This window comes from Lichenostomus cassidix, chromosome 12 (assembly GCF_008360975.1).
Source record: "Lichenostomus cassidix isolate B80296 chromosome 12, HeHo_3.0, whole genome shotgun sequence".
Lineage (NCBI taxonomy): Eukaryota > Metazoa > Chordata > Aves > Passeriformes > Meliphagidae > Lichenostomus > Lichenostomus cassidix.
In genome coordinates, this window is record NC_139493.1 from 12737002 (window position 1) to 12750132 (window position 13131).

Sequence of the window (13131 nt, forward strand, 5' to 3'; positions counted from 1 at the left end):
AACCAACTCCACTTACTGCTGCTAAAATAGGCTGCTCTTACATGAAAGGCCAGTGGTAGTGGACTGGAAATGAAAGGTTTGTTCCAGTAATAAGAAAACCTTTTTCTTAGAACTACTTTTTTCTACTGTCTCATAGTGATGGAAAGATCAAACACTATTTTAAACACAGTAGTTCTATACTTCAGCAACAAAATGCTTCTTTATAATGTGCAACCAAAAAGGAAAAAAAGTCTGTTGTTCAGCAGTCTCTCTGAAAATGATTTGGCTTCTTCTCTCATCTCTGTGCATAATGAACTCCAAATCCGTGCTCTATGTCTTTGCAGCTGCACATGGAGCCTCCCCCACAAGTGTTCCCACCATCAGACATTGAAGTCCAGGGCTAACAGCAGATCCACGGTGCTAGTACACGTTTCCCTGGGATTTGAAAAAAGCCTTTAAATAGATTTTTATTGGTTTTAAAGAACAAGGTTATTTTGTGTTAATAATGGGCATGCATTAGGCTTTAGATAATTGCTTTATGTAACTTAAAGTTTTGCCTTTCAGCTAAATAAACATTGTATGTGTTCACAGGTGTATTGTCCTCCAGGGCATTCTGCTTTTCAGGGTGGCAGCTGCTGCCAAGGTGTTGCTGATACAGCTCTGTGTATAATTTATTGGAAACAGGTGCTGGCTTATGATGAAGATAGACAGGAAACTAAAGCAGACAACATGTTTAACCACCATTAAAAAAGTTCAGGTTCAGAAAGACAGTGTGTCTGAGATGTTTGGTTGATGTTGCCAGAGTCTTAGTGAGAGTTTGCAAGCTCCCAGAAGTCCCCATAAGGAACAGATTGTGCAGGAACTGCAGGAATTGCACTCTAACGAGCATTGCATGCGATGGCGCCAGCGCTCGTTGATTGCACAAATCCTGTCATTTGTAACTAACAGAAATTGGGGAATACATTCCCAGGCTGATGCTAAAAATTACTTTGAAATGAGGTTAATACCTAGGGCTCGGGCTGGGGATGCTGTGTAGGACATCACACTGCTGTGTGCACAGGGACATTGGGGCTTTTGCAGGACTCCGCAATGTTTTCTCCCATACTTGACTGTGTGAGGACTGGAACAAATAACAAGTAAACACTAATACATTAAAGCCAAAGTGGAAAGCTGATTCAAATTTAGAGGAAGGACACTCCAGAGGAAAGTTCCTTTGCCACCAGTAGCTGACCCCAAACCTATACAGTGCACAGGGCAGATGAAGGGGGATGTTGTGGGAGCTGCTGCTTCAGTCCTTCCACAAGCACAGCGAGGGGGCAGCGAGGCAGAGGCAGATCCAGCACACATGGGAATAGGTGGAAAGCCTTCTTTTGGCCTCAGTGGGCTTTGGATTAGGTCCCAGGAGAAAAAAAAAAGAACTTCTTTATTTTCTGTGGCCAAGTTAAACCATTAAAATTATTTAAACATTGCTTTTTCCTCCCCTCATCTTACTTCCCTTTGCTTTTATTGTTGCTTTAAACATTTTTTTTTTTTGAATAAGAAACTTTCAATAGGAGTTCATGAGGATGTTTATTCATGGACAGCAGTTTGCATATTTTAGCAAGTAATCTCCAGTTTAATCTTTAGTCTCTATAAGATACATATGTAGTAAATATGCATACTAAATATTTTTAAAAGAAGTTGTTAAAGTGTGTGCACAGTTCTTAAACCTCAAACCTTAAATATCTCAATGATTTACATTTAAAAAAATACCCAAAGGCATCAGACCACATTATGGACTAATAGCCTGCCAAATTTCATTTTTTTGGAAATGTTTGAGTTACAATATATGAGTGTAAAAAGGCAACTGAAACAACAAAATTTGGTAGAGAAAATATTAACCCCAGGCTGAGACCTTGTACGCCAAAAATGTTGACAAAACTTTATACCAACCCTAGCAGGCATGTCATGTTTAATACTGGCAGTATATGGAAAAGAAGTTTGGCAATTTAATGCTTGTATTAATTTGAAAAACTTTTATGCAGTGGGTATAAGCTTTTACATTACCATTCCTAATTTATACCAGCCTTCCTTTTCTTTCTCAAAGAATGAATGAACTACAGTAGTGGGGATAGAGGGGCTTGCAGAGAAATCCCCCAAACATATAAACTAGTGAAGCCATTTGCTGTACCCCACCCAAACCCACATACCTGGCTTGGAGTGATCACCCTTCCATCTGATGGGTAATTCCATTTTCATGCCATTTACATTTCTGGATTATTTTTTCACATAAATTTTTCATAGGAAAGCAAATAGCTGAAATGAAAATAAATCTGTTTAAAGAAATATATGTAGAAAATCTTTATTTATATTGAAACCTCTTCAAATAAATATTCCGTCAACAAACTTGTGCAAAGAATGATAATGTTTCATACTCCACCAAGTGATGAAATACAATGCCAGAAAACAAGTGGAAAAATTTGATGATTGATCATTAGACTCCTTAAGCAAATAAATGTGCACTAGTTAATGATAGTTCCTTGTGATGGGAGTTCAGTGCATCAATGCTCTGTAAGAAAATAAATGAATGGCAGGAGTCAACCAACTCCCTACCCTAACGCTTTGCGTTTTAGAGATCTACTCTCCACCACCAAGTTATCGTGAGAGCTGTGGTGGTTTGAGCTCCCACACTGCTGTACATCAGTGATCAGACTGCAGTGATGGAGCTGTGAGTGCAGCGTGGGACAAGGGGTGACCAGTGTCCCCCAGGGCTGGGCTGGGGTCACACCTCCTACCCAGGAGGGAGGAATCGTGAGGGAGATGTGTCATGACCACATGAGAGCAAGTTATGCCCCGCTGATTACACAATGACTAAAAAGGTTCCTGCTTGATTACTAAACAAACAAAACCACACAAGCCCCCCAGGATCAACACTGGGGCAGCACAGCCCTTTTCCCAGGGTTGGCTTCAATTGATTCAAAACACCTATTCCCTCTCACCCACCCAGGTTGTGTCCTAGGTAGGCACTGGAAATAATTACAAAAGTGATAATACAGCCATTAAATATCTCATTACAGCCAATAGTTGATCTAGGACACATAAAACCCCACCTGGTGTGGGCTGGGCCTTGGTTCTGCTGGTTCCAAATCAAAGCTAATTGACAGGAGTATCTTCCAAGGTTATGGAAACCCAGCTTGCAGTCCATCCTGGCTCCAGACATGAAGGAAACTTGTTTGCATTGCCTAGCAGGACTGTTCATCCTTCGTTTGACTTTCAAAATTGTATCCCTTGATGATGCCATTTTCCAGTGTTGTTGGATTTGAAGGTTTTGCATGAGGTATTTTATTTAACATCAGCTTAGATGCATTATATAGGAAATATTAAGTAATCAAAGTAAAAACAGAACACCTCAGTTTTGACAAAGGGAAATAATTCTGTGAACATGTGTTGGATTGTTTTTCTCTGACAATTTCCTTCATTGAACATTTGGAAATTTTGGAGTATTTTTCCAGTTCGAAACAAAGCCATATTTCAAGACCTTGCATGAGATGGATCTCCTATGTTTGACAGGGCTCTAGTTTCCATCTTTTTCTACTATGAATGGGAAAAAACCCAAAGGGTAAACAAGTGTTCCCCTGCCCCTCCCTCACTGAGCCTTTTAGAAAGTGAGCTCCACCCAAGCCATACCTGCAGTAAACCTGTGCTTTATATCAATCATTCATATTTTCATATTCAATACATGAAATCTTCATGCTCCCTGCACCATTCTCATGCCACTGCTGTGTAAAATCTAAAACTTACTCATCTTCAGTCCCAGCAGAATGACTGAAGGCAGTTATGTTTTCCTTCTTCCATCTCATTTGTTAAACAAGAGGGTACATATAAAATACAAAAATAAAGAAAAATTCAGAAATAATGAATCAATAGATATAGAAGGTATCACTGTGGCTATATAAAGGTGCAAAAGGTAAAGTTTTTTGTTACTTTGGACAGGGACAGAGGAGTGTCACAGCAATGGTAGAATGGCGATTTGAGTTGTCTTGCTGGAAATGTTCAACATCTGTCTCTTCCTCAGACCTGGCGGAATTCATGCCAATGTCACAAAGGCTGGACTGAAGAGTGAGAAAATTGTTATGCCTGGAAATGAATGGAAAAGTCACTCACCCCCAGTCATACATTGAAAACCTGACAGCAGACAAAGAGCAGGCTCTGGGCGACACAAAGCAAGACATACGGACTTCAGACTTCCTGGAATTTAAATAACGTTTCTGAATAATACATGTTTATCTTAGAGATCATTCTTAATTTGCCTGCTTTGAAGCCTTTTGTTCCATTTGCTGCCCTGCACTGCCACGAAAGCCAGGAGCATCTCTCAGAAGCATGGGTGGCTTTTTGTGGTGTGTGAAGCACGTGGGGGGCGCTGGGAGAGCGTTGCTCATGCCATGGTTAATGCTGTGAAGCAGATAAATGGGAATGAAATAACGAGCAGCAGAAAAAGAATAACAACCAGCATCGTGTCTCCCTTCACAGGAGACACAAAGGGATCTTTAAGAATGGTAGCAGTTCCCTATATAAAAAATTTAGTTCACCTCACATGTAAATGTTGATACCATTTTCCTTGAGGTGGTTCAGGATCCTAAGAGGTGACTGCTTCTCCTTCGTGGCTGAGATTTGCACAAGAAGTGCTTCAAAAACTTCTGCTGCCTTTGTGATTCAGTTCAGGAAAAGGATCTTGGATTCTGAGGAACAAAAGCAGAGGAGAAACTTCATTAAAATATGCATTTCTAATTAAAATTCTAACCACTACTAATATTTGTGTATTTTAACAATTAAGGCTTGTGGAAAGGAAAATGTGTGGTCTTCTCCATCATGACAAAAAATACTGACATCCACCTATTACCCTCGTATCTCTTAGTGGCCATGGAAATCATAAAATGCTGCCTCCCTATTTCAAAAGCAAAAAGGCATTTTGCACTGGGCAGTGAAATACAAACATTATTTACTTTTGGATTTCTATGTACCCAGTAACCAGTTACATGTCTGCAACAGCTCATTGGCCTCAACATGTCTGCAACGTGAAACTCATGAATTATGCATATCACTGGTGCCAGCAGTCTTAAAAAGTGATTAAAATTCTGAAGTTTATTTCTCTAGAAACATATCTGTCCCTAGAAGACCTGCAGGAGAGGCTTAAATCCAAAGAAGATTTCAGAAGATCGGATCTACTGGATTAAGTGATTCTGCACCAAAGTCAGTGACTGCATAAACAACACAAATCTTTTCTGAAGGCAGTGGTCATTACACAGGCTTATTCCATAGTTTACTTCTCAGTGCTTAAGATGCTTGAAGAGGAGTTCACATTTACGCAAACTGTTAAATCCTTTTAATTTCAATGTAGTACTTTAATGGACACATTAAAAACATCCTAATACCTATTTGGAATAAATTTTGCATAATAACTGAAACACATTTAAAAAAAAAAAATCAAGGAATTTATATTTAAGGACAGGGTTAAATGAAGATCATACACGTCAGACACAATCCTCCTAACGATTTTCCTAGGACTCCCTTGTTGGCATTCTAGATTACAAATATTAAAATAGCTTTAATTGTTTGGTACATACCACCTCAGTTTGGAGCCAAGAGAGATGATGCTATTCCATAGGTCCCAGTCTATCTCATTCATACAGAAGTTACAATGTGTACTCCAAGTGTGCTAACTTATCTCAAAGTCAAAACCATCAGACTTTTTGGAGGATCAATCCTGATTAACACATTATGTTTTAAGCACTTACAAGACATGAAATTGAATAATTTGTTAGAAATGTGACAAAATAAATTGTCTAATTCTGCATCTGCTATGTATAGCATTGGAGAGGTTGGAAAATTCTGTATCATCCCCCTTGAGAAAACAAAATGAGTTCATCTTATGTTATCTTTTTATTATCTTATTTTCTTGAAAAAGGTTGGGCCATCTTTACCAAAACAGAGGGCAGCAGAGAATGGGAGAAGGTGACTAATTCATGAACCACCCACTTTTCAGGCAGATTGACCTCTTTCTCATTCCATCACCATGGATTTGGGAATGATTTACTCTGCTTTTTTGGTCAAATAGGATCAGTAAGACCAAGTGTATGCACATGTTTTGTAGCAAATATAGTATAACTCCATGCAACCAAGTCCTCGATGCTTTGAATTTTAATCCTCATTACTGGCCAGGATATTTCTTGGAAAAAAATTACATTCAGTGCTCAGAAGAGGTCTCTCCTGCCTGGAAACTGGCAGAGCCCACGGAGGTGCTAAAAGATGCATGAAAACTTCTCTCTGATGTCTCATCTGGACATACACTGGGTCCTTTCTGGCTGAGTTGAAAATAGCAAAGAGAGGACCAACCTGAAATTACACTGCAGGAATGAAATTCTCCAGGGACTATTCTGCTGACAGATCTGTTTCGAAATACTACAAATTCTGGCTGTGTCCCATCACTCTCCAAAAGCTCAAAAGAGCAGATGTCCTGAAGTGGCTAAAGCAGCATGATGACTCCCCCACACCACAGGATCACCAGATGTCCTCTGCAGGCAGCCTAAAGATTGCTTCTCAGTGCTGGGCCAGAGGAAAGAGCTGGGGATCTGGCACAGCTTTAGAAATTATTTCCCTCATAAGTGCATCCTGTGGTTTTTTTTTTTTTTTTTCTTTTCCCCAAAACCAGAGTTGTTTGAAAATAAAGCCTTTAAAACATCCATGCAGAGATGAGTGTGTGGCCTCCCTTTATTTCAAAAATCCCCAAGGCTGGTTGTTCTACACCGCCAGCAAAGTTGGTCCCTAAGCTGGAGGGATCCAGTTTTCTCTGGGCTGTCTGACCCAAATGCCATCAACTGCAGTTAAAAGTGCAAAGACCTTAGAGAAAGGATGACAATACCTCTAAGCAGCACAGTACTGAAGAAAGGAAAGAGGGAGGGCAACAAGTCTCAAAGGAATTCCAAACAAAGTGTAAAGGAGATGAGACAAAGAGAACAGAAGATGCCCCATCTTCTCCCACCTTTGTTTGGAATGGATTTGACAATTAGGGGTGATATTCCTGAGTCAAAACAAGCCTTCTGTTAAGTGTGTTTTACAGACACCCTAGGGATTCTGGCAAAGGGCTCACTTTTTGTACAGTTTATCTGGAACACAAACTTCTGTTTAATCAGATGATGTTAGAAAGTAAGATGAAAAAAAATTTACTCTTTTCTTTTGGTTTCCTGATTCAAGAAAATAGTGAATCTGCACATGGGATGAAGGGAATCTAAACAGAGAGAAATGCTTGAAAATTTAGATCAATGCTAGAAAATGGTTCTAAATATAAATATAATTAAATACATGTCTATATACAGGCCTCCATCTCCACTTTATAAGCAGCAAATGGGTGGCTGGTCCTGTCAAAAGCAGAGCATGAATAGACCTGAAATCTCTACAGTGGATCAGACTAACCAATTTTCACTAAATTAGATTTAAACTGCAATTACAGGCTCATTTTGCATTTAACTGGAGCAGAAGGTGCTTCTAAATATATAGTTCTGATACACAAGTCATCACAGGAACAGTATGACTGGCAATAATATTTTTTTAAAGACAGCAGACATATTCCTTGTATAATAACAGGCCAACATGTATAAATAACTTCAGTTCTGCATAAGATATTGAAGAGGTCAAAGCAATCCTTTTTCCTCTCTCCATCTGGAGTTTGGGTAGGCATCTGAATGAAAGAAAAGCCAGCAGAGACACTCCTTTTTCCTTTCCTTTATTTGGTCCACCCAAGATGGAATATGGAAGAAAAAAAGCCTTAATGTAGTTGTCACTTTGAAATGTTCCAGTATTTTAAATAAGATCCAGAGTCTGGCAAAATTTGTCAAACTTTCCTTTTGAAAACAAGGTGGGTTTCACCTTCAAGAATGTTTCCCTGGGTTGCTCACACAGCTCTGACCCAAAGCTGTGTTAAGTAGCAAGGTAGGACGAGGTGTGCTCCACCTCCTCTTGAAGTGGCTGGAAAGCCTCTCATGGTCTTCAGAGGGCTTTGGCTCAAACTCAGCTCTAAATTTAGGATCACTTGTAATTGTCCTTTTCCCTCCACTAACTGCTCCATCACTTGTTTTGTTTGGTTTTGTAATCAGAAGAGACAGAGAGCTATTATACTCGTTCTTATGTATAGTCATGCTTAGCCCAGAAAAAACACTTTTTTACCATCTTTTGGTATTTTCATTAGAAGAATGAGAAAAAAATCAGAAGCAAACAGCTGAAATGAAGCTGCAGACAGGGGTCAGTAGCTGATGCAAAAGAAGAGGGCATACTCTGAGACAAAGCAGATTAAAGAGAGCAGAGATGATGGAATACAGAAAAATAGATCAAAATTAAGAACACGATTTCCTTGGTTAGAGCGTTATTGAAGTCTTGCACTAGATTTAAATTAGCAAAACCAAAGTCAGGCCTGACTAGGACTCAGACTGGCGTGCTAGATGGTCTAGCCCTAAAATTTGTCTTCTGAGAGGTTTTAAGGACTGATCATTCTTGGTTTTGTCCATTCTCATTCAGCAGTAAGAGCTGAGCCAAGAAATCAGGAACAGGTGAACTCTGCAGGATCTAGTGGGAACACCTTTGTGGGAATTGCTACTATTCCTGGAGCTTTCCTTTCTTAACAAATGATCTCTTTTAAGAATAATGCTTGAAAAAGACTGATGTCCTGAGAGACAAGCTGATCTTGATGTTTTCCCTTGATGCAACTTCAAAGGTGAGATGTGCACTCCACAGTGGGAGAACAGGAGTGCAGTGCAGGTGGGGAGCATCACCTGGCCATGCAGAGCTGCAGGGGAAGGCTTTAGCTCTTGGCTGCTCTTGCACCATTACAGGCAATGCTCTGTACAGGGAAACAGCTCCATGGGCTTGGCAGGTACAGGAGGGGAGAAAGCCCCTGTGGCTGGAGATTCCACAGATAAACCTACATTGTCTACAAAGGAAAAGCCTTTGGCATCCTAGATAATATTTGAGATGAATTAACAGTTTGTTTAATAAAGCTGCAGCCAGACATCTTTAATCCAAACACCTTTGTAGAGCACATTTATATGCAGAGCTGCGGGCAATTACCAAAAGTACTACTCTGTAATAAGAAAATAAAACTCATTTATGAAATAATACACATGTATTAATACATGAAAACAAAGAATAATATACATTTAGATATAACATAAAAATAACTGTACAAGCCAGACACTTTGGACAAGATCTCCTGGATACTTAAAGAGCACAATAAACTTCTGCTTTATTTCTGAATGCCAAACCTTAAAAAAACCCACTCTTGTTAAAAGTCCAACTCCTTATTTTAATTAAATTACCAGGTGTTTATATAATATCATTCTCTTGTGAAACTACAGTAAACAGGAGAGATCCAAGCCCCAGTAAACTGAGAATGCAGGCTTCAGCTGTCAGGATGTCATTGGGAAGCTTCAAGCTGCTCTGTTGGTGTGCTTTGGTACAGTGATAAATGTACACTGAGCATTTGCAGGAAAAGTGGATGAGTTGTAGAATTGCTGAACAACTCATGCTTAAACACGGGGGGGGGGGAAAGACAATGGAAAAGGGGGAAAAGAAGAGGAGTTTCAGTGGAGGGTATCTTATTTTATTATTCTTCTTATGTCTTTACTGGAACACACTAGAATAAATGCTCTGGGCTGTGAAATAACACCATTCGGCACAGAACTGATTAAATTCAGTCAGAACATCTTTTCTGATCCTTTGATTACACTTGAGCAATGTTTGTGCTTATGTCTCTCTTTTTTGGCAGAAAACACCAAAACATGCTACAACATTGCTGCATAACATGGAAAACCTTCTACAGACACACATACACATATATCAAATTCAACAGTGGTACTATAAATAAGAAATTTAAAAAAATGTAGAAACATGACAAAGAAATCTAGGGAAATATGTGTTGTTAAGAAAAATAGGAAGTTTTTTTCAGGAGTAAATTGTCTTCCTTGCAATTCTTTAAGATGGTATGAGCACATTACTAGAATTGTTCCAAAGAGCAGAGTTATTAATACTATAGATAAGACAGAAATAATATATATTGTAATAGACACATGCAAATACACATACACACACTCTACTGTTTAGTATTTGAACACAAAAAAGATAATACAATCAATGCCCCAAAGATAATAAACTCGCTTGCATCACATTGTCTGAGAAGTCACTGTTAAAATCCTTCTATTAGAGATGGATATTTTTATATCAAAGAGTCCATGCACTGTAAATCCAAAGGTTCTTAGGGAAGAGCAGAAATATGCAATGCTGCCAGAAGGCAAAGTGAGGGAGCAGAAGTACCACAGTAATTACAGGTCAATTTTTCTGGCATCAGTCCTAAGCAAAATAATAGAAAAGCTGATAAGGGCTTCAATTAGTATAAAATTAAAGGATGACAATATAATTGGTGCCAGTCAAGATGGCTATATGGAAAAATAAGTCTTGCCAACCATTTTGATGAAGGCAACTACACAGGTGTAAGACTTGCATGAGACATTTGGCTTAGTCCCTCAGTGTAGCCTGATGAAAGCACTGGCACTGAGGAAAGCAGGCTGTGGGCAGAGTGGCAAACCAGGACAATGCAGGCACAAAGCAGAAAGTTCAGCTTCCTGCCTGACACTGCCCCAGAGTGAAGCCAGGCTAACCAGGCTCAGGGAGAGACACAGCAAAGGAGACCAGGAAAAGTCTTTCAGCAGAAGCCATGGCAAGGAACCAGCAACAGGAAATCCTGAGCGCAGTGGCAAAGCCCTCCTAACTTCAATAGACAGAGTTTTTCATACAAAGAACCCAAAACCTAGGAAAATTTTGCAGAGCTTCAAGCAGCATATGTATTATGAGATGTGTGCTTAACATCTGGATGGAGATCAGTGCCCAAAAATTTGAGGTTCAGTCCAGAGTAATGGACAGGTTCAATTCCATTGCAGAGAGAGCATTTGGGGGATTTGTGGCAAAATATATAGACTGATTCCTGAAAGTTGCAACAGGAGAACTGAATCATAGTGCATTCCAAGCTCTACTAAACAACTAAGTCTAGTCCCAACAGATTTTGTGTACGTTCATCACAACACAGATGCTTTCATGTCTCAAGTCTCTTGGGAACACCATGTGTTTTGTCTGTTTTGTTTCTTAATGATTTGCAAACTTTTAAAACTTGGCTGTGTTGCTACTTTGCTTGTGGGTTCAAGAAAAGACAAGAATCCATAAACCTTTGATCCACATGCTACAAATGTACTAGGAAAAAAGAGAAGAAAACACAGTGCTGTCAACAGGAAGATATAAGGGTTGGTTTGTATGAATGGGGATAATTAGTTTTGAGAAACATGATATGGGAATTGTTTTGGTTTTTTCTTTCTGGAAAAAATATATATTTGTGTGAACAATTTTTATGCAAAGTGTTTAGCAGAACATTTTATACCACATTAAATCCCAAAGATACTTTTTCTGATCTCACCACAAAACAAAGAAAGGATGTTGCGTTTTACAGTCAGCTGCAGAAAAGAAAATTGTTGTTAATGTTTTTATTAGCTATAGCTTTAATAATTTAAAATACTATTAGATCTCTTTACAATTACATTTTTAAGTATCACATTTCAGAAAGTATGGGCTAAGAGTTTTGTACATCTCACTTTAAGGAGTTCAGCCTGCCAAAAAGAGAAAGGGAAAAGTTACTTTCAGGGACTTCTCTACCTTGCTGGAGAAGTTTATCCAGCAGACCATGCTGCTGTGGGATAATACAGCTGCTACCCTGGCTGATCCAGCTCAAAAGCACTAAGGGACTGTCTGGGGATAGCAATTCTCCTTCTCCTCATCAACTGGCTGTGAATTTACTCCTAAATAAGAGCTGGGCTCCTGGTCCAAGCAATTGTCTTGGCTCCCTCTATAGTCCAGGAAAGAAATAGGTATTTCTGGATGGCAACTGATCCCATGGATGCCAGCAGTCTGTCTCTGCTGGAGTGACAAGCCTTGATCCCCAACGACTCCAGAGGGAACCTTGATGAGCAGCTTAGCTGGAACTCAAACCTCCAACAGCCAACACCAGGTGAGGTGAATTATATCGAGTGGTACCACTGATACATATATTTAAAGCCAAAATACAACTGCACCCATTAATTTAGCCACGTGGGTCAGGTTTCAAAAATCCAGATAAGCACTGGAGATTTGACTCAGGCTTTATAAATATCCATTTCATATTTGAGTCAAATGTAGCTATAAAGTGAAATGTGAGAACCTTATATATATCTGAGAGGAGTGTTATGAAAATCACTAGCTGAGAGGGCAAAACGAGGGGGTGCTTTATAGATTTGCCTTGGCTCAAGGCAGGCATGGAGCAAGTTTGCATTTTGCCTACAACCCTCTCCAAGGAAATGGGAGGATGGTTGTTCTCAGTTTTTCAGCTTTGGTGCAGGGTCTGCGTAAGCTGAGATTTGGAAATAATTGTGGTAATTGCTGTAACTACAAAGTTAATGCACACAACGTTAATTTTGTTCACAGAGGGCTGTGCCAGTAATGGCACCATCCATCATTTTCTGTTAAAACAGGAACAGGTGTTAATCTCCACTCAGCAATGGGTGCAATGTGAGTGAGCAATAAGCAAAGTGCCAAAAAAGAAAAACCACTGTCAAAGCTCTCTGTCACAGAGAAACAATTTCTAGCAATATCTCTGTAATTGGACTCAACTAAAGAGTGAAAAATGGTTTGACTTTTCAGTGACAGGGATTGTTAATGAATCCAATTTTTCTCTTCCACCTTGATTAGCTTTCTGTAGGAAGATCCATTTTAGCTCCGTACAATGTAGCTTAGGGCAACAGACACCCAGCTGCTATAATCTTGTCAGTACTCCCACTTGCAGAAAAGTAATTTTTTATTTTCTTCTTAGATAGGCTGCTAAACTATTACCAGATATTCAAACATAATGGAAAGCAGTGCAGAATAGAATTTAAATAGGACTTCAACAACAAATTTGGTATTTTTCTAGTTTTAACATCAACCTTATAAGATTTTAAAGTGCTTTGTACATCCTGTCCTCCCAGGCACAAAATCTGTCTTCCCAGGGTTCTGAATATTCCCTGTGAGATACCTTTGGCACTACAGTGTTGGTTCTTCTTCTCAGTTCCA